Consider the following 22,772-nt stretch of genomic DNA (forward strand, 5'->3'; position numbering starts at 1 on the left):
GTTGTGAATTCTTTTCTCTAGTCTGACTTGAAACTGAGGCACAGAGTGGTTAGCTAGCTTTCCTGAGTCACAGAGCTAGCAATACCTGTTAGAGGAGCAAAGACTGTGACTTTTGATCTATGAAGAATTATACAGGCATCTTATTTACTTGTATGATGTATTCTTGCCCCCAATTTCCCTGGATCTTCTTTTAGGGGGAAAGGATTTCCATAGCTTCAAAATGTGCAGAAATTCATCTTAACCTCCCAAATCATGCAGAAGTTTAAGAAGTTACTTAAGACCAAGCAATATAATAAAGTTTCATGGTGTCTGTAAAATCCTCATTTGACCTCCATTCCTAGAGGAATAATAGAGTTAACGTTTAAGGGAAGCAGAGAGAGAGGACCACAGAGATATTTTCGATGTGCCTGATTATTTTAATTATTTATGTGGGTTCCAATTTTAGCCAGGTTGGCACTGCCTCCTTTCTCCCACTGCTGCTGTCTTCTGAACTGTGATTTGTCTTTAAGACAGTCTGGTTTAAAAAGCTTCCCTCTGGCCTGACTCCCCAGAGAAGACATACTGTCTGTGCTTTGCAAGGCTGGGAGCTCGCCGTGTCCTGTGGGTGCTGGGCGGGCCCTGAGCTGCAATTTGCTAATGAGCACATGACATAACCTTGCCTGCTTCTCTGGGCAGGGAGAGGATCCTCCTGGCGGTCAAGGTGTCCTGCCCTTGTCAGAGGCCACAGGAGCGTTTCATTAATGAGAGTCCGGAGACTACCAGGCCCCCTTCTCTAGCTGCTTTCTGCTGGGCCTAGTAGGCTGGCAGCCTTTAGGTCCACAGGGAGTAGTGTGGCGTAGGTGGAGCAGGGCTGTGCCGCAGAGCCTGGGTTCGGCCCCAGCTGTGGCCACCTGCTTACTCTCTGTGTGACCTTGGGCTCCTTGGTCTGTGCTGTCCCCTGGCACTGGGAAGTGGCCTGGCACATCCTGGGCCCTTGTTTCCTGATCCCATTAAGGAAGGGTCCAGGCTGGATGCAAATTCTTCATCCACCTCATCCTGGGACCATCTGGGGCATGTGCCAGTCGCAGGGTAAACTGGGCCCAGCTCACTCAAGCATCAATTTTGCCAGAAGATCCAAGGGAAAAGAATTTTTAAAAAGAAAACAAACATGGACATGCCATGACATAATGCAAAATTTACATGATCTTTTAGGACAATACAGAAGACTTTTCAGGCTGGGTTGTTTAGATGGCTTTAGGCCATAGCTCCAGACCCTTCACAGTTAGTCTCCTCTGCAGAAGGCAATATTTCTGTGGACATTTTTGAGAAGAAAAGACTGAGCTGGATAACCTGTAGCTGGCTGTGGGAAGGAACAGTCCTTTCCCTTCCCCTCCTTCCTACTCTCTCCAGTGGTGAGTCTTGGGGATGGGATGGGATGGGATGAGATGGGGCCGGGCCTGAGTAATCCCTGAGTTTACCCACCTTGACTGTTTTCTTCTCTGTGTCTATCTGCTCCTGAAGGTCTAACTGATGGAAGGTTGCTTGGATCCCTTTCTGTCTCTGGTCACCCACCTTTTGTGCCCTCCCTCCCTTGATAATGGAGTAATAGCTTCTCTAGATGAGCCCAGCCCTTGTTCTTTTCTTTCTGATCTCTCTTCCTCTCCCAATACCTTGACTATCTCTTGGACAAGGAATCAACTCTTATGGCTGGCTGATATCTGTTATCTTATCGTTTTGGGGTGAGTTATCTTCCTGTTCTCATAAAACCTTCCTGCATGGGGTTATCTTTTGAAATCTGAACGGAACAGTCAGACAGGTGAACTTTGCCAATTCAGATACTAACAAGCTATCATAAAGGTACCCCTCACTCGAAGGGTCTCACATTCTGCAGAGTAACCTCACCCAAACCTCCTGTGTGAAACGAAAAGCTTGGATAGAGCTCATTGTAAGAGATGGAAAGAAAGCCCGATACCTAACTACCCCAATAGACCACTTTTTTTTTTCCTTTACAGTAAGACGTTGGATGAAAAAAAAAAATCTGACCTATGAACTTTGCCCAGGCACAAGCAAGCTGTTTTTTTTTAATGTATTAGAGAGTAATAAGGAAGAAGGGTGGGCCTCTTATGTGTGTGTGTGTGTGTGTGTGTGTGTGTGTGTACATGCTCTTTTTAAAATCATGTTATTAAGTGCATTATATGAAGTGTCACTTGACCCAACATTTCATAATTATCTTTTTTTAACTTTTTGGCCACGCCCCTCGGCACGTGAGATCTTAGCTCCCCAGCCAGGAATCGAACCCGTGCTCCCTGCATTGGAAGTGTGGAGTCTTAACCACTGGACCACCAGGGAAGTCCCCATAGTAATCATTAGAAAATGGAAATAGTGCTGTCAGATTATCAAGGTGCTGTGGGGTCTGTGCATTAGAAGTACTACCATCTATTCCAGGGAAATTCACATTTGAATATTTGTGTGACACAGGCGATGGGATTGGCATTCTGGGGGGAAAGTGGAGAAAAGGTACTCTCTGACAACAGGGAGTTTATCTAATTCAGATTAAACCAAACGTCTGCTGAAACATATCCCATTTAAGAGATGGTAACGTATCCAGCCATGTGGAACGCAGCCCCAGATCTTAAGTATAAAGTGAGAAACGTTATCGTCAAAAGCCCGTGTTCTTCATTAGGCCTAATCCGATTTTTCCGGAAACCTACTTAGCACGCCAGACACTGAAATGCTGGCTTAACAAGCTTGGTTCTCCGTTTTCCTGGGTAAATGGTAGAAAAGCAGCAATTGATGGCAGGGCAGGAAAAGAGAGAACGGGGAACTAAAAAGATGACTACTGGTTGAGACTGACTGATGAACAGCAGAGCCATGGTCCTGAGCTGTCCATGTTGGCCCCAGTGGACTTCATTTCCTAAGGCAGGAGAGTCCAGGTGACACTGGAAAGCTCGTCACCGAAACAAAAGTTCTGTCAGTTTTACCTTTTGGCAACTTAGTTATACATTCTAGCTTTCCAGATAGTTCCTTCATTCAGAACATGTCTCTGGCTGACCCAGGTGAGGGACCCAGTGGGGGTCTGACCCAGTGGGGGTCACGGTGGCCTGCAGCCTGGTCCCGGCTTGGCCCTCATTTCAGAAGCTGTGCTCTGAGCTGGCCTTCCAAGCACGAAATGGAGTCTTTGACATTAAAACAGAAGGAGGAGGGGGTTTAATCAAAGGCAGGAGGAGTGAGCCGATGTGGAGCTACCGGTGGAGGCCTTGGTGACCTGCACAAACACTTGGTCTTCGATGCAGAGTCAGGGGACCAGCCACGGATCCTGTGAAGGGAGGAAACGGCTGCTGTGGCGAAGGGGCCGCAACTCACTCCCTGAATTCAGGTCTCACTGGCAGAGTCTCGGCTGTGGGCTCAGCCTTGCCTGTTCGTTAGAATCACCTGCCTTGGACCGGCTAGTCGACTCACTGGTTCCTTGTTTTTGTTTTTAAGTTTTCTAGGTGTTTCCAAGGGGCTGGGAGAACTTGGACCACTGATGGAAGGAGGGTGACTAGCAGGAAAGTGATGGGACAAAAGGAAAGCCAGAGCCATGACAAAGGCGGTGGTGATGGTGATGGTGACGATGGTGGTGACGATGATGGTGACGATGGTGATGGTGATGATGGTGATGGTGATGACAGTGACGATGATGGTGATGATGACAGTGATGGTGACGGTGATGATGGTGATGGTGATGGTGATGAGGATGGTGAAGATGATGCCACATTTAAGATTGCCACGTACCAGGCAGGGCTCTAGAAACAACTAATCCTCACCACAACCCCGTGAAGTAGGAACTATTACTGTCTCCAGTTTACAAGTGAAGAAACTGAGGTTCAGTAATTTGCCCAGGGTCAAGCAGCTGATAAAGGCAAGCCAGCTGCTGGCTCCTGAGCCCCTGCTCAGGCGCGAAGGTTGCTACCTTTACACTGTGGAGCCCTTCAGGTACTCAGCATTCAAGGTCCCCTGTTATAAGAAGGCAGCAGGAAGCTACAGGCCTCCTTCATAACTAAAGACAGATTAGAAATAAGTCCCATTTTCCTCGTCACTTTATCCCTATCCCAGCATCCCGTTTGGGGACACTAATTTCCATAGCAAGAGTTTAGAGGAAAACTGGGGCAGCTGCCCTGACCCCTCCCTGGCCACAGGGGCTCAGTGACACTAGCACAGCGAACGTTTTGAATTTGATGCAGGACGTTGACCAAATTCACCACGCTGACTTTGGGAAAAGAGAAAGTCTTCTGGAGCTAAAATTGGAGCCCAGGGACATAAATTCTTGATTTCTGTCTTGTTGCTTCTTTCGCCTTCCACCATCCAGAAAATGTGAAGATTTCGATGTTGAGGGACGGATGGATCCATTTCTTTCCCTTCAATTACTTATCTCCCCAGGATTTCATTAACCCACTCTTGGCAACTCTCCAGGTTTCATTCATGAACTCTTCGCGTAATGTCTGCCGTGGTGGCCGGGGGGGCGGGGGGGCGTGCTGGCTCCTGGGGGGACCGTGTGAGCCCCCAGACGCCACGCCTGCCTCATGGAGCTCTGCTCCCGGGAAGCTTTGTCAGCCTCTGCTCCGCTTGGCATTAAAGGGCAGCTGACCTTATAGCTCTAAGTAGCATTTCTTCCGCATATTTGAGCCTTGAAGTTTCATCCGAATTTAATCATGGTGAGTCCGCTATAGCAAACACGGTCTACTTCCAACTTGAGTGGGTTTGACCAGAAGCAGAGTATTCAGTCTCAGGTATTCAGAGCAGCCTTGCATGAAGGGCAAAACACCTTTGATCCGCTGAAGATTTCCTCTGGACCTTAAGCCAAAGCCTAGATTGTGGCAGTAGCGGCTGTTGGCGTGTGTCTGGGGGTGAGTTCCCTCTGCTCTTTGGGGCTGCCTGGAAAACTCAGAGGTGGTGAAAATCCTTCCAGCCTTTCCCACAGGCTATACTCAGGATCAGAGGTGAGGTCCCCCCTGCCTTATTTGTGGCCCAGCCTCCCAGAAGTCATGCCAGTGTCAGAAGACCCTCTCTACACCCCGGCAGCGCTCAGGCTGGCGCCAGCGTTGCATCAGCAGACCTGGGCCCCGACATCTTGCTCTGTTCCCTGGGTGAGGGGAGAGCCCCTCTTTCCTGCAGGCTGGAACTCCCCTCGGCCTCATTCACTCCTTCATTCAGACAGTGCCAGGACACGTGGTTCTATCACACGTGGCCTGAGAGCTGACTATGCTTAGGTTTTGTCTTCTGTAGGGCCAGGAGTTTGTTTTGTGTTTTTAAACAACTATGAGATATAATTCACGTGCCATAAAGTTCACCCATTTTAAGTGTACAATCAGTGGCTTGTAATGTATTGTAATATATACAGAGTTGTGCAACCATCACCACCACTATCTACTTTTAGAACATTTTCATCACCTCAGAAAGAAACCCTTTACCCATGGGCATTTCCCATCCCCCCCGCCCTCTGGCCCTGGACAGTCACTAGGCTACTTTTTGTCTCTAGATTTGCCTATTTTGGACATTTTGTGTAAACAGAATCATACAATGTGTGGTCTTCTTTAACTGGTTTCTTTCACTTAGTGTAATGTTTTTGAAGTTCATCCATGTTGTAGCATGTATCGGTAATTCATTCTTTTTTGTGGCTGAATAATATTCCACTGTGGGGCTATCCGTGGGTCAGTTTTTTGTTTACGCATGTGTCAGTTGATAGACTTTGGGGCTGTTTCCATCTTTTAGCTATTATGAATAATGCTGCTGTAAACGTCTGTGTACAGGGTTTTGTGAGGACTTATTGTTTTCATTTCTTTTGGGTAGACACCTACGAGTGTTAATTTCTGGGTCATACATATGGCAAATCTGTTTAATATCTGAGGAACCTAGAGCTAGGTGTTTTTCATTCACTTCTTTCTCCAAGTCTTCTCTGAGGCTAAGGAAGCATAATATTTTGCATAAATGTCTCAGGTTTTCAAATCCAATACCCTTTGGTATTCAGACCGATATCAAAATGTTGTTATAGAATTAATGCAGGAGAATTTGATCTGTGAGATACCACAGGCAAGGAATGAAGAAGTGACTGTCAGAAGCGTTGTTGGTTCAACTCAAATAGTGGCGATTTTATTGGGTTTTATCAGGGAACCAAGGCTATGTCCCTTTCAACCTAGAGTATTCTTGGACTGGAAGCGCTGTGCAGGTTAGCTGGCTCTGTACCGCCCTCACAACAGTACAAACGGTTTGCTGCGTGTGTGCAGCAGTTTGTGCTTTTCCTTAACAGTTTTCGGGCACCAGCTTTTCTGCGTCCAGGCGTTGTATTTCCAGAGCTCTCCACTCTGCCAGGGTTTGCTTTCTTAGAAACAGGAAGGAAGTCGTGTGAAGAGCATTATCTGAAACCAAAAAGCACTTGCTTTTAGTACTGAATCCATTTTTTTTTGTTCTGTCATTTGAGTCTGTATTTACTCATCTCTAAGAATTAAATTACCGTTAGAATGAAGCTTCGAACAAGGACTAAGGAGTAAATCTCCCGGCAGTAAACCATTGGCTAACGAATACTTCTTTCCTTGGGAAGGAACAGTTGAAATGGTACCCGAGGTTTTGTAAGAATGTACCTTTTCCCATATTCCTCCATACTTAGTTATTTCTCACTGTGTACAGAGCAGGGACAGAGGTGTAAAGAACATAATCGTGAAAAAAGATAACCAGTGGATTATATATTTATAAGTCACTTTAAAATTTTTTGGTGTTTCAAGTCAGTTGTCTTATTTTTCACCCTCAATAGTTTTGTGAGGTAGGCTGATGGAAATAATAAAGAGGAGACTGAGACTCAGAGAAGGTACGGGACCAGTTTACTGACCAAACTAAATAAGTCATAGAACTTCCCTAAGCCTCCATTTGCTTATCTGTAGCATGGGTCCACTAATAAATCAGAGAGCGATATCAAGCAATATATGTTAACATACATAAGTAATCTGGATAATGTAGTGTAAAAATTTGAGCTTTTTTTTTTTTTAACTTAAATATATTACCAGAGTGGTAAATACTCTTGGTTGAATAATTAGAATATACAGGGAAGCATAAAGAAGAAAAGTATTATTGCCCATTATCTCTCTAACCCAGGGGTCCCCAACCCCCGGGCCACGGACCAGTATTGGTCATGGTCTGTTAGGAACCGAGCCGCACAGTAGGAGGCAAGTGGCGGGCAAGTGAAGCTTCATCTGTATTTACAGCCGCTCCCCATCGCTCGCATTACCGCCTGAGCTCCATCTCCTGTCACCATTATAGTGAGTTGTATAATTATTTCATCATATATTACAATACAATATTTCTGTTATACAATATAATAATAGAAATTACAGTAAATGTAATGTGCTTGAATCATCCCAAAACTATCCCCCCCCACAATCCATGGAAAAATTGTCTTCCACAAAACCAGTCCCTGGTGCCAAAAGCGTTGGGGATCATTGCTCTAACCCCAAACATCTTCCGAGCGTGTTAAATTTTGAAAAGAAGTTTGTTAATATCTAGTAAAGCTGGAGGATGTCACGTCAGAATGACGCAGCAATTCCAGTGCTCATTAGTGCACTATCTATAATAGAGAAAAAAGTGGAAATACTCCAAATGTCCATCAGTATGGTAATAGATTAATTTTTGGTGCAGCCATACAAAAGAATACTCTTCCAAAATTACAACGACTAAACTAGATGCATAAAATTTCAAAAATTTATTGTTGAATGTAGAAAGGAAATCCCAGAAGGATTCGAATATTATTTACACACATCGTTACAACATAAAAAGTATATGTTTGTGAATACATATAGCGTAAAAGAACAAAAACATTGAAGGAAACACACCAATTTCAAGCTCAAATAGCAGAAGTGGCTTCAATATCTATATATTTTATTTCCTAAAAAAATGAAGTAAACGTGACTAGATATCAATGTGGTAAAATGTTTTGTGTATTTTACATATTTTTGATATTAAAAAAAAAGTTTGACTTACCAACCAACTACTTCCTAAGCATGGAGGAAGAAGTAAATGCTGGGGCTTCCTGTTAATATCTTATAATTATTTTTTACTTATTCATTTGTAATTGTTCGTAATTATTTCTAGTTCGTTTATGATATATTTGTTCTCCGACACTGGAGGAGCTCATAACCTAAAAGCAGAGGCAAAATTAAAGTCTGGTTTAGTCAACATACAAAGAATCCATTAGGAGTTAGGAACTCCTCAAAGTTTGGGAATTCACATTGTAGCTTTTATATACTATTACGAAAAATACCAATTAAGCAAATGTCTGGCTTGGCAAGGATTCTCTCGTCCCTGTTTCCAGACCTCAGACATTGGCTACTGCTCACAACTCCCTTCATTTTCCCCGTGTCCCGGGCCTCCCTTCATTTTCCCCGTGTCCCGGGCCTCCCTTCATTTTCCCCGTGCCCCGGGCCTCCCTTCAGTGTGTCTGTGTCTCAGGCCTCCCCTCAGTGTCTCTGTGTTCTAGGCTGTTGGTCCCTTAGCAGAAAGTGGTACAGGGGCCTCGTGAGGCTTTGGCGTCCTCTCTATTCCTGAGAAATTCTTTTTGTTTGTTCGGTTTTTTTTTATTAATAGTAATCTTTTATTTAAGCATTTATTTTTGGCTGTGTCGGGTCTTTGTTTCTGTGCGAGGGATTTTTCTAGTTGTGGCAAACGGGGGCCACTCTTCATCGCGGTGCGCGGGCCTCTCACTGTCGCGGCCTCTCTTGTTGCGGAGCGCAGGCTCCAGACGCGCAGGTTCAGTAGTTGTGGCTCACAGGCCTAGTTGCTCCGCAGCATGTGGGATCTTCCCAGACCAGGGCTCGAACCCGTGTCGCCTGCATTAGCAGGCAGATTCTCAACCACTGCGCCACCGGTGAAGCCCCCTGCGGAATTCTTGTTCTGGGTTCTTGAGATGCACCGTTGACGAAGACAGCCTAAAACTCCCTGTCTTGCTATGGCTTCCATTCCCTAATCACACATCGGTAAGGAATCCCTTTTAAAAACATGAGGTACTTTTCCTGTCTGCTTTTCTTTTTTCTCCTGCAGAAACCCTCCCATAGGTTGATTGGTACAACATTAGAGAATCCTTCTGGTCTTTGAATGGGAAAAATAAGGCCCAGCAAGTGGCTTCTGTGTCCACCTTGGTTTCCCTCATTCCCATCTGAGATTATGTTGGCTTGAATGTAGTTCTAAGGTACAGCTTCCTGATTTCCTGCAGATCTTTAACCAGTGATTGGGGAAGGCTGTAATGCACAGTAATATTTTACTCCCTCTAAGAGAGTAAATGTCAGGTGGGCGGGAGCACGAGGGACAAGGGGAAGAGCTTTGTCCCTCCCGTCGGAGGGATCGAGCTGCTCGCTGACTCAGGAGGTACCAGTTTTTCATCTGTTAAATGAGTGGTTAGTATATTGATCTCTACAGTTCATTTCTTCTCTGTTTATTGGTATTTAATGTATGATTATAGTATGAATTAATGGAGGAGGGAAAGAACTTCCAATAAACGCCTTGGATACAGCTCGTTAAATATTTGGAAATAAACCCATTTAGATTGTCGTGGAGCACCATAGCCAAAAAATAAATGTCAGATCTAAGAGTTAAAAATATATAAAATTAATCATGGAAAAAGGAGATGAAATAAGTGAATGTGTACCAGTTTTCTGCAGGACAAGAATTAAGGGTAGAAGGAAGGACTTTCTAAGCCTAAACTTCCTGAGAGAAATCACAGCTTTTACTCCATAATAATTTAAGGCTTTAATGAGCTAAAAATACTGGAAAAATTGGTCACTCTAAATGGAATAGTTAAGATGTTATTCTATTTAATATATGGAGAGCTCGTGCAAATCAATATACAAGAGATAAGCGGGCAGCAGATACAATAGACAAGTCGTGACAGAAAGCAGTAGTTTAATAAATGTTAACACTTATAACCCCCAAAATGCAGATTAAAACAGAGACACAACTTTTAATGTGTGAAGCGTTAATCGGGTTTTTGTTGCTTTTAGATGAGAATTCTTATCGCCGACAAACGTGGTGGAATGTGTATTTTTGTAAATTGCTGGTAAGAACATAAATAGCTATAAACTTTTTGGACATCAATTTTGCAAAATTCACTAGATGCCTTAAAATGTTTGTTCCTTGAACCCAGAAATCCTGCATGTGGGAATTTATTCTAAAGATACTACCCAAAATTAAGGGGGAAAAAGGGCTTTATACCCTGAATTGTTAATTGTTGCATTACTAATTATTTTTAAAAAATAAATTTATTTTTGGCTGTGTTGGATCTTTGTTGCTGTGCGTGGGCTTTCTCTAGTTGTGGCGAGTGGGGGCTACTCTTCATTGCTGTGCGCGGGCTTCTCATTGCGGTGGCTTCTCTTGTGGCAGAGCACGGGCTCTAGGCTCACGGACTCAGTAGTTGTGGCATGTGGGCTCAGTAGTTGTGGCTCGCGGGCTCTAGAGTGCAGGCTCAGTAGTTGTGGTACATGCGGTTAGTTGCTCTGCGACATGTGGGATCTTCCCAGACCAGGGATCAAACCCATGTCCCCAGCATTGGTAAGTGGATTCTTAACTACTGAGCCACCCAGGAAGTTCCCTGCGTTACTTGTTATTAAAAAGACAAAAGAAGCCTAAATAATACAATGATGAGGCAATAAGATAACAATTATGATATGTCCAGTGTAACTACTAGAGTATTTATATTGGGATAAGGACATTGAAAATGATCTCACTAAAGGTTAAGGAAAGGTCATGTAAAATTGATTTAACAGAAGATCGCAACTATATTTGAAAACGAAAAGCCTCTGCAATGGTTATTTATTTATTTTTGGCTGTGTTGGGTCTTCGTTGCTGCATGCGGGCTTTCTCTAGTTGCAGCGAGCGGGGGCTACTCTTCATTGCGGTGCCCGGACTTCTCATTATGGTGGCTTCTCTTGTTGAAGAGCATGGGTGCTATGCACACGGGCTCCAGTAGTTGTGGCTCACGGGCTTAGTTGCTCCGTAGCATGTGGGATCTTCCTGGACCAGGGCTCAAACCCGTGTTCCCTGCATTGGCAGGCAGATTCTTAACCACTGGGCCACCAGGGAAGTCCCTGCAATGGTTTTATCTAGCAAAGAAAAAAGAAAAAAAAAAAAAGCCAGTGTCTTCACTGAAGACTAGAAGAAAATAAACCAAAGTGTCAGTGGCCATATAGGTGGTAAAATTTCTACATTTTAGACTACAAAATTTTTGTAATGAATGTGAATTACTGTTATAATGAGGGAAATTACCTTTAAAAGAATTCATGACTTTGGTTCACTAAGTGACTTACTCTATGAGAGTAATTTCCTTTACTTTTACCAGATTTTATTTTAATAGAAGATTCTTTGTTTAAAGAAAAGTCAACTCTGTTCCCCAACCAACATCTGAACTCCCCTACTGTGGTTTAAGTAGGTAATTTGCTTTCATTTTAGTTATTTTCATGTCAGTTTGATATATTGCCTCATGCAATTTCATGAGGTAGAAGAGGATTCTCTGCTTGGTTACAGGATATAACGGTTTAGAAAGAAATCGTGTGGGTTTATCTGCATGGCTTCTGTAGGGAGAGTAAATTGTTGGGTCATCTGCTCTGTCCTTATTATAATGGGAAAGAAACCTAGGACTTTCTCAGTTCATGTTATCCCTTTGTACGTTGTTTTTGACAATTCAGGGTTATTGGTATGGAGACTAAATTAGGTCGTCTAGAAATTTGGATTGAATCAACATGTATTGAGCATCTATTTATTCTGTAAGAAGTGGAAGGGGTTGGGGGTTCATCTCGGGCCTGGAAATAATTACTCAAATACTTTGGTTTATTGGGCATGATACTCACCCACATAAAACACAGAGAGGGACTCTGTAAGAATCCCCTGTGCTTACTTTCAGCAGACTAATGCAATGGTATAAATAGAGCTGCAACAATAAATATGAATCAGTGAATTTTTGACTTAATGGATGAATGGGTAGCTTGGTGGACAGACGACCTAATGAATGAATAAAGTTGTCAGTGGATTAATGAATGTTTGCATGAATCCCAGAATACCTGTTCCAGATTCTACTTAACAGAAATTGGAAGGAACATCACTGCTTTCACCAAGCATCCTGTATTCCTGAGCTTTGTGACTCAGGAAAGTAGAAAAAGAAAAGGAGAGAGAGAGAAGGCCCTGTTTTGTGTTTTATCACTGCTGTTCTTAATGAAACTTTTCGAGGAATAGCCAGTCCATAATGACCCCAAAAGCATCGTTCATAGCTGAGTACGTCAATATTCTGTGATCGTATTTCAGATCTATCTAGAAACAAGGATACTGTAAGTCAACTTATTTTGAGCGCTCACAGCCAGCAATTCTGTCTTCAATAAATGATTCATGTCAGGAAAGCATTTAAGTGCATTTGTTTTCTAGTAAGTCTCTCTTCGGGTCCATTTTGCATGGATCAAGTCGGGGAAATTGCCTGGGTTCATTGGCATCCCTTTATGAAAATCAAAGAAATGAAAGATTTGAAATCTAGTCTTATCGATCTCCCACTGTCCCCTACCCTCCTTACCAGAACATGAGGATGGGCAATAGCAGGGTCTCCGAGAACTCGAGGGTCAAGGGCGCTTAACGAGCAGTGAGGACAATGGAGAGGGACCCACTGGAGAGAAAAGAGCCTGGTTACTGGTGTCTGTGATGCAGAAGAAAAAGAAAGATCACTTGTTGGGGCTTCCCTGGTGGCGCAGTGGTTAAGAATCCACCTGCCAGCACAGGGGACATAGGTTCGATAGTTTGAGCCCTGGTCCGGGAAGATCCCACATGCCGCGGAGCAACTAAGCCCGTGCGCCACAACTACTGAGCCTGCGCTCTAGAGACCGCGAGCCACAACTACTGAGCCCGTGTGCCACAACTACTGAGCTTGTGCTCTAGAGCCTGCGAGCCACAACTACTGAAGCCCACACACCTAGAGCCCGTGCTCCACAACAAGAGAAGCCATCGCAATGAGAAGCCCCCACACCGCAGTGAAGAGTAGCCCCCGCTCGCCACAACTACAGAAAGTCCATGCGCAGTAACAAAGACCCAATGCAGCCAAAAATAATAAATTAAAATAAAAAAGATCACTTGCTGTCCCCACCCAAATTAGCTCCTCTGAGCAGACCCTCAGGGACCCACCCCACCTACAGTGAACTCTTGATCATGACAGAGCCAGCAGGGTGCTTCCTCCAAATCCTACTCCCTGGTAAGTACCCCAGGGTACTAAGGCCATGTTAGTTTCCATGAATCAGAAGCATTCTAGTTGAGGACATCTGGACAAGTGGCCCCATTTTCCATTTTCTGAGCCATAGAATTGAGAGTGGTTACAGGTGCCTAAGCGTCCGCCCAGCAGAGCCTTTGCACATTCTTTTCTTACCTCACTGACCTCTCCCACCACCCTTGTGGGGTCAGTGTATCTGGCAGAGCCTCCCACTGACAGATGAGGAAGCTGAGATTTCTAGAGGCCAGGTAACCAAGGTGATACGGACACACGGATAGATGATCAGTAGTCAAACCCAGCCCCCGACTCAATACTGGTGCCTCCGCTTCTGCATTTATTTCTTCAGCCACTAGTAGAGTCATGATTTCTGGGTTCCCAAGGAGGGCTGTAGTCCAGTTGACACGTCCCGGTGCAAAATCAGTTCCCAGTCATGATGCCTCCTGACTTGTATTTGCACCAGTTAGCTGCTGTGTAGAGCTTCCCACGTCCACATGGTTTTGTGACATATGCTTTTCAAGCTTTGGTTACTGTCACTTCACGTCTGCTTGGCTTTCTGAGATGGCCTGTCTCTGATGCTTGGAGCCCCCCCCAAGAGCTAGCAGTTTGGCCATTTGTCCAAGGCTGGTGACCTCTGCGGGTTACGTGCCCTGCTCACGTGGCCACAGGCAGTGTGTCATCCTCAGAATAATGGTGAGAGTCATCACTCCTGATGGAGCTGGCGACCCAGACAGACTAGGTGGGCCAGGCCAGAAGGAGTGGAGAGATTTCGGCGATCTTCTCAACTTTACTGCAAAACGATGCCGGAGGATGTGCTTGGCTGACTCTGTTCGGTGGTATCCCCACGGTGTCCTGGCTTGGCCACTCACAGACCACGTGCAGTTGTTTGTCCATAGGGGAGCCTGCTTAAAGGTTAGAGCTCCTCAATACTGAAAAGGTTAGGGTTGTACCCCTTCCCCCAATGGGTACTGAAAATGAAAATATTGAATTATAAAATGAGTTTAAGGAAATTTCCAACAATGTTTTGAATTTTGCCATAAGTCTTAATTTTTTTTTTATTTTTATTTTTTTGCGGTACGCGGGCCTCTCACTGCTGTGGACTCTCCCGTTGCGGGGCACAGGCTCCAGATGCGCAGGCTCAGCGGCCATGGCTCACGGGCCCAGCCGCTCCGCGGCATATGGGATCCTCCCGGACCGGGGCACGAACCCGCGTCCCCTGCATCGGCTGGCAGACTCTCAACCACTGCGCCACCAGGGAAGCCCCATAAGTCTTAATTTTAAAGGCTTTTTATTATTATTGGTTTTCGGTTTATTTTGAAATATCAAAGAGCAGCTTTTATGAAAACAATTAGGTGCCGTGCTTTGCTGGGGACCCGAGCACACGTCTGTCTGCGCTGGTAACTGGCCCCGGCTCCACACTACTCAGAAGCCTGCCCACTCCAACTGCCCCCTTGTGATGCAGACACATCTTTTATCTGCTCGTCCTTTACATATAACATCTGGCGAGAATTGCGTCCTCAGCTCCTTATCGTAAGGCTCCGTGAGGTCAGGGCAATGCTGGCATAGTCACAGGGCACCAGAGTGCTGAGAGTCTGCGTCTTGTCAATACCAGTTTTTATTGCTCCTCCATGAAGTCAGAACAAGGTTCATATTTATTGTATTATGTTCAGCTCTTTTCTTTTTTTAAAATTTATTTTGTTGAAGTATAGTTGATCTACAATGAAGTGTTAATTTCTGCTGTATGGCAGCAAAGTGATCCAGTTATACATATATACATTCTTTTTCATATTCTTTTCCATCATGGTTTATCACAGGATACTGAATAGAGTTCCCTGTGCTCTACAGTAGGACCTTGTTGTTTGTTTATCCATTTTATATATAATAGTTGGCATCTGCTAATCCCAAACCCCCAGTCCATCCCTCTCCCACCCCTCTCCCCCTTGGCAACCACAAGTCTGTTCTCTATGTCTGTGAGTCTGTTTCTGTTTCATAGATAAGTTCATTTGTGTCATATTTTAGATTCCACATATAAGTGATATCACATGATATTTGTCTTTCTCTTTCTGACTGACTTCGCTTAGTATGATCATCTCTAGGTCCATCCATGTTGCTGCAAATGGCATTATTTCATTCCTTTTTATGGCTGAGTAGTATTCCATTGTATATATGTACCACAACTTCTCTGTTCATTCATCTGTTGGTGGACATTTAGGTAGTTTCCATGTCTTGGCTATTGTAAATAGTGCTGCTGTGAACATAGGGGTGCATGTATATTTTCAAATTATAGTTTTCCCCGAACATATGCCCAGGAGTGGGATTGCAGGATCACATGGCAGCTCTATTTTTGGTGTTTTGAGGCACCTTCATACTGTTTTCTTCAACTCATTTCTTTAATATAATTTCTATGGGAACTAACAGGTATTACCCATCATTATAAAGAGGGCCTCAGAACAGATGACTGTGAACTGTCTTCCTTTAGGTTGGGAATGGAGACGTGGTCCCTTCGTTAAAACTCGTGAGTGGACTTCGGGGCAGCCTCACAAGGCACTTTGGGCTCAGAGGCATTCTGGATTGTGCGGATGTCCGAAAAAACATGTTCCAATGAGAAAAATTTTACGAAAACAAACAAAAGAAATGGATCATGAGAGCCACAGGCGGAAAGTTTAGTAAAAAAAAGGTGGTAGCTGGTTTTGGGGTGGGGGCACGTGGGAGAAGCAGCTGAAGGAGGGGCATGTCCCAGGCAGTCTGGGAGCCCCGGTGGACCCTGGTACCCAGGAGTGCCCTCCTGAGGCCTGAGCTGGCTGCTGCAGCTCATCAGCGCAACATCCCTGGGGACCGGATTATTGCCTCCATTAAACAGATGCAGAAACCGAGGCTCAGAGAAGACAAGTTCCTCGCCCAGCGTCACACGGTAGGTAGATGGGCTTGACACCAGCGGCCACCTGCCGAGGTTCCCCTTAGGCGGCGTGCCTTGGCCACACGGCTTTGTCACGACCCACGTGGGAAGGAGAGAGGTGGGCAGTGTGATGAGACCGCTGTCCTGACCGTGTTGCCGTGGTGACGGTAGAACTGGAGTAGGAGGTGGATTCTACACTGAATAAAGCTCTCCTTTTTGTTGCGGGTGCCAGCTGGCGATGCACGTACCTCACGCCTGCTCCTGGAGGCCCTGAGCTGGTCGCAGGCCATCTCCCTGCTTGGATGGGAGGGGGGGCGAGAGCGGCCCCTTCCTCTTCCTCAGCCTCCATAGATTTTCAGCCTTCACAGGTGTGTGACTGAGTTGATGGCCGTGCCACGTGGCAGCAATAATGGTGCGAAGATTATAACAGTCTCCATGCAACCTCCATCAGTCTTCCATTTTTGAAAAGGTTTCAAGCTTAATTGGAATAGACTCATTTAAAGCAGAAATGTGTCTGCTTCCCCACTTGGAAGATTAATTTTCATTTCAGTTTTGGGTTTCATGATTTCATGATATTCGAGTTTTATCAGGACTTCATAAAAGTCCTTCATAAAATTTTTTGGAAACTTCCAGAGATCGAACATAATTTAAAAATATATTTTCCACTGAGTATCTTATAAAAGAGCTCACACACTCTTGGTTGTTGGAGATGCAGCTAGGCACCAGCTCGCTCCGACTGCACCAACTCTGTGAGGTCAGAGCCCTCCAATCCCAGGGACCGCGGGAGAGCTGGATTGGGGTTTGGGGATGGTGGACCTTCTACCTGGAAGGAGGGCATGACTGGGTCTCTGCAGGACTGACCGCTGGGGCAGTGACTCAAAAACTCACGATCGCGCCAACAGTCAGACAGGGAACCGGGAGGTGAAAGATGGAACCAAGTTCATGAAATAAGGCCACGTTCCTGTGGAGTCTAGCTGCCTTGGGCTTCCTGTCTTAAAGGCAGCCTAACCTGAGCTTAGTTTACTCTCTATTTGACTTTTGCATGTTCCCTGGTCTCACTAAACCTCAGTTTCCTCATCTGTAAAATGGGGATAACAATACCTTCCATAGTAGGTTTTTGTGACAGTTAATGAGACAATGTGCGTGTAAAACATTCAGTGGACTTATTCTGCTGCACTGGGTACCATTCAGAAGACCTGATGTTTAACTCTAGATATTTTAATCTTGTAGCTGTCAGAGCTACAAAAGGCCTTGGAGAATACCTCATTTAATTTCCTTTATCTTTGTTTTTTCTTATGACAGGAAAAGTTACCTAGGTTATCCATCTGGGTTTACCTGATCCTGGTTTCCTTGGATTAGATTTAAAACTCTTTAGGATTTCTTTTTCTCTTATAAGCTGCTCAGAAGCAACTGTTAAACATAAACTTAGAAACCTCAGTTTTCTATAGACTTACATTTTTATTATCCTAAAATTAGATTTTGGAGAGAGACTGAGTGAGGGTTATTTATTATTGGATGTAATGAAATAGTTGAGTATGATTTATGACTTCTTTGGAGTTTTTGTTTTAATGGACTTCATATATGGTACAGGGGTATTAGACAAAGGAGTGTTCCATCAATCTTTAAAAAAGCTAATTTTATAGAGGCTTCTGCCAACCCATTAGACAATGATAATTTTTTAATTGAGGAATATTTTAGTAAGAGATGGTCCCAGAGACAGTTAAATTCAGTCTAGAACACTTTCTCTCGTGTTTTGTTTTGGGCCTTGGGCCAGTGTAACTCCCGGGAATCCAAAACTAAATTTATCCATGTTTCTCAGGAGGAAGTGCTAAGTGGCTGCCTCGGGCTGCCACGAGTTCGTTGCTGCCCTCTTGGAGATCTTGCTAAATTTATTTAACTTAAAGTAGAATTCGAGATCTGAAAGTTGGACCCCCGGAACAGTCCGCCACTCATTTCCCCTGGGACCGCATCCATGTCCCTTTCCTGCAGGGCACCATTGTGCCTGGGCATTCTCTGCCTTACAGACCAAAAGTATTCGTCCGGAAACAAAGTCCACCAGCCAGCCCTGCTTGCGTTGTGTGCGCACACACAGAAAGATAACTACTGGTAGTGTTTTTAGAGTTGCGATTATTCTCTCTATATAATTCGGTGACCTTTATCTCCCAATATCATAATGAAAATGTTTCCATCTTCCTACAAACCTATTACAGTGATACTTTCTTCATTCGCTTGTGTGGGTTTCCCATAATTCACTTGATTGTTTCCTCATGTCAGAAAGGTAAGTGGTTTCTAATTTTGGGTGCTTATAAATAATACTGGTTGAATATCTTGGTGCAGAGAGAATTTTCTAAAAGCTAGTTTTATCCTTGAGAGAGATGGTCAGAGGTTGGCCTACGAAATCAAGTGGTGTGAAGATGTTGAGGTCTTTCTGTGTATGCCACGTTGCTTTCTAAAAAGATCGTGTGGTGGTTCTCATTGTGAGAATGAGTCCGTTTCACCCCAGCTCTTTTAAAATGGCGTATTATCAGTTTTAGTTTGCAATATAAAAAGTAGCATCGTTTCAATTAGCATTTGTTAGATATCTCTTCTGTTTTGTGAACACTCTTCTGGTGTTTGGGATTAAAAGAGCCTAAATAATGGGTTGTATAGATTTCAGTGATGGTACTAAATTGATCATGGGCATTATCTTAGCAATTCCACCTGGAGTGATTTCTTTGGAAGGAAACTTTGGCTTCTTCTAAAACCCTGACCTGGTTTAATTCTGTCATGTAAATGTACAAAAAACAAAACGAAAAAAAACTCCCACCAAAATCTTTAAAAACAAGCTAGTGAAAGAGTTCATCCCGTTTCAGGCTTAGTGTCTTCCTGAGTGTGTCTGAAGCGCGTGCTTATTTAATAGTTGCAGCATAGTGACTAGGGCAGAAGACCCAAGTCTTAACTCAGGTCCTCCCGTTGGTTCTCTAATTTGATGCTTTACGTTGAAGCCGCGTCTTTAGAGAAGGATGCACCTTGAATTCTCTCATGGGGAGATTCTGGGCTGCTTTTATTTGTTTATGTTTCCGCTGATGCCATCTGCGTTCCCACCCCTCACCCTGCAGGAGTCCCAGGTAGCAAAGCTCCACCGGTGTGTGCACGCCAGCTTCTCTGCATCTGCCCAGTTTCAGGGTAGAAATCTGCGTGGGAAACACAAGGGTAATGAAAGCATCCTGCTGGCTGGCGCTTTCCCTTATTCCGAAGTCCCTTTGTCATCTCCATGCTTTGCCAAGGTTATTACCTAGTTAAAAGGGTACCATCCATGTGAGTTTTGGTGAACGCATCACTTCCCATTTCAGAGTCACTAGCAGTAAAGGACAGATTAGAATGAAAGCAAATGGGGGAGGCAATGTTTTAACACACTTCAAGGTAAATTAAAGAAAACATCAGGCTCTATCAGTAGATAGGGAGTGAGAAGGAAAACTGATTTATATCTCACTGGCTTTCCCAGGGATGCCAAAGTCATACATCTTAGCTGCTCCTTCTTTCTTTTCTTGAAATGAGAGAAAAATTCTCCCATTATTGTGAGCTCCCTGTGTTCCAGGCATCGTGTTAAGTGTTTCAGATGCTTTATTATACGTGAGCCTTGCGGCAACCTTGTGTTGGCGGTCTTGTTCTGGTTTCGCAGAGGAGGAAGCTGGGGGCTGTGGAAGTTCAGTAAGGGATGGAGCTAGGCAGCGGCCGAGCCTGGATTTCTAGCCAGGACTGCCAGATTCGAACGTTCCTGCAACGTCCCTTACCCCCTAGCATCTGGCCTGTATCACCCTCACCGTCAGCTGTGCTTGGATTCAAGGTGGTCTCAGGTTGCCTTCACGTTCCAGAATTTCTCTGGTCCGTTGCTGATGGGCTGGATTTCCACCTTTCCACTCACCTGACAGGGTGAGCCCACCCCGTGGTTCTTCCTCATCAAGTTTGCAAGCAGCCTGCAGGGACCACCTTCATCATCCCGTGTGCTCCACCCTCTGACCACATCTGACCAATGGCAGGGATGCTGGGAAACGCGTCCATCCAGCTCTGTGCCCAGGAAGGGGGAGAATCTCATTCTCATTATAGAAAAGAACAATAAAACACGGGCAAGAAAAGAGAAACCACCTGTAATCCTTCCACCAAAAATTAGAGGAAAAGGCAAGAATTTTAAAATGCTTTCTCTCTACCTGTTTTTGTCACTGGTCAGATCTTTACACCATCTTTCCTCAGTATGGTACCGAATTGGCAAATCACCACATTAGAGAGAAAGCTTGCCTTTAGTCAAGAAGGGTAGGATGGTCCCCCCAAACTTCTATCTGGAATAAACTTAAGACATGCAACACGTATTCACCCACTAGACACCCCCCCTAAAAAGTTTAGCCTTGTCTCTCTTTTAATAATCAGTTAAATTGTTTCATAAACTCACAGCACTTCTTACCTTATTGTTCATCATGCATTTCCTTTGCTATTCTTGTCGTTTTTGCTCTTGAATATAAATTTGAGAATCAACTAAAGTTTTGCAAAAAACAATAGCCTCCTTGGAATTTTGATTGCAATCTATTAGCCCTTTTTGTAGATAAAGAATCCGAGATTCAGAAAAGTTAATTCACCTGAGGATACGCAACCCAGAGCTTCAAACCCAGACAGTTGAACTCCAAACGCACACCAGTCTAGGAAGGGGATCTGGGGCAGAACAAAGCCAGCCAAGGCTCCCCTGTCTGTGACCCCCCTCGTGACTCCTGAAGCTCACCAACGTTGTGTTAGACCCCTGGTTCATGCAGTACTAGCGAGGGTTTTACTAAAGGGCATGCTGGTCCCTGGACTTATACAAGGAAAAAAAGAAAAGCTGACTTTTTCTTCGTCATGCCCTACTTCTGACAGGAAACCGAGGAAGGCGGCATTCAATCCCCTGCGTTTCCAGTACCGGCTGACTTCCATTTCTTAGTGTTAAGTCAGCAAAGCAAAGGACTTGGCAAATACCTTCCAAACACTAGGTCCCAGAAACCTAGTGAAGAATCACACTTCCTCTGGCCCAGAGTGTCTGGAAGCTTTTAGAGGCCAATCCAAGGACAAATGAATACAGTCCACCTCGGACTATAGCTGCTGCTGAATCGTCACCGACGTGCGTCACTTCTATTCATTGTAGCTCCTGAAAGCCAAGTGCATTGAGGTGAGCTACCAGCTTAGCGTCTGTGCCTTCGAGAGAGACTGGGTGTGTTGAAACTAAGTAAAGAGTTTGACAACTGGGAGGTGTCCCAGGGCAGGGCTTTCTGAAAAACATTGAAGAAGGGCTGCTTCAGCCCCTGCAGCGTCCTGGCTTTGTGCCAGAGAGCAGGGCTTCTGGGGAGACAGATGGTCTCAGCTGAGCTGAGCTGACTTCAGAGAAATCAGGCCAAAGGTACTTTCTATTCCCCTCGTCTCAGAAACACATAGGAATCACAGGTGCCTTCCAGTTAGTCTAAGCGAGGGTCATGTTTTACAGGAATGCACCTTGTGACTGTCCTTATGCCCAAGACTGTCCTCAGAACCAGCCTAGGAGTCCCAGAAGCGAGTCCCGTGTCCCCAGCTCCGCGCCTAGTTTGGGACTGTGAACCTCACTGAACGCTGCACTGCTTTTGCCCTGGGCTCCTTTCTGGGCTGCTCTGTGGAGGGGAGTTCTGAGCCCAGGAGAAGCCCCACCTCACACCCCAGGGGTAAAGTCGCCCAGAGAGCTGGAGGAGAAAGAGCTCGGACGTCAGACTGAATCCTTTTAAGCACTTTTAAAATAATTAATTAATTAATTATGGCTGCGTTGGGTCTGTTGCTGCGCGCGGGTTTTCTCTAGTTGCGGCGAGCGGGGGCTGCTCTTTGTTGTGGTGCATGGGCTTCTCATTGCGGTGGCTTCTCTTGTTGCAGAGCACGGACTGTAGGCGAGTGGCCTTCAGTGGTTGTGGTGTGCAGGCTTCAGTAGTTGTGGTGCACGGGCTTAGTTGCTCCGCGGCATGTGGGATCTTCCCGGACCAGGGCTCGAACCCATGTCCCCTGCATTGGCAGGCGGATTCTTAACCACTGTGCCACCAGGGAAGCCCCGTCAGACTGAATCTTAAGGTCAGTTACTGATGGTGGCGACCTCAGGCAAATCGCCCAACCTATGGGGCATCTCAGTTTCTTACTCCGAAAAATGGGATAATAATAATACTCATGGGATTCATCTGAGGCTTAAAATGAGATCATATATGTGATACTGTCGTACAGATTTTTTGCGGGACAGTATTATCCATAAAGATTGTAATGACCCCTAGGGTCTCTTCACTATTACTGTTAGAAAGTTCGTCCTGCCGTTGGAGCTGTTCCTGAGGTCATTTGCAATGACGTTCTGCTTCTGGGAGAAGCTAGCCTGCTACGCATCATGCTCTCAGACATATGTTTTCTCCAGCAGAGTATTTGAACCTCCTGCCTCCAGGCTGTTCCTCAAAGGCTTAATCTGCCAAACTGGACAGTTATTTCATTATTCCATTCTGGGGTTGGAGACTGATGACAGGGCCGTGAGTCTGGCCGCTGTGCATGTTTTGAGTTTCTGTTCAATCTTAGAACTCTTAAGGGTGCATGTGTGCGCGCACATGTGTGCGTGTGTGTGTGTCAGGAGTGTGGTGGCATGTTCCTCTT

General features: G+C 45.0%; 1 protein-coding gene and 1 long non-coding RNA gene across 17 annotated transcripts in view; one reads left to right on the plus strand and one right to left on the minus strand.

Annotated features, from left to right (window-relative positions):
- The window catches only part of LOC137204361 (E3 ubiquitin-protein ligase parkin), a 1,432,750-nt gene that overhangs the window by 1,319,195 nt on the left and 90,783 nt on the right, over nt 1-22,772 (plus strand). The window lies entirely within an intron of this gene.
- LOC137204927 (uncharacterized) lies at nt 12,560-21,164 on the minus strand. The gene is made up of 3 exons (XR_010933911.1): nt 20,979-21,164; nt 20,566-20,612; nt 12,560-12,640 (listed from the first exon to the last, which is right to left on the minus strand). It is a non-coding gene; the product is annotated as an uncharacterized lncRNA (long non-coding RNA).

This window comes from Pseudorca crassidens, chromosome 13 (assembly GCF_039906515.1).
Source record: "Pseudorca crassidens isolate mPseCra1 chromosome 13, mPseCra1.hap1, whole genome shotgun sequence".
In the NCBI taxonomy this organism is placed as follows: domain Eukaryota; kingdom Metazoa; phylum Chordata; class Mammalia; order Artiodactyla; family Delphinidae; genus Pseudorca; species Pseudorca crassidens.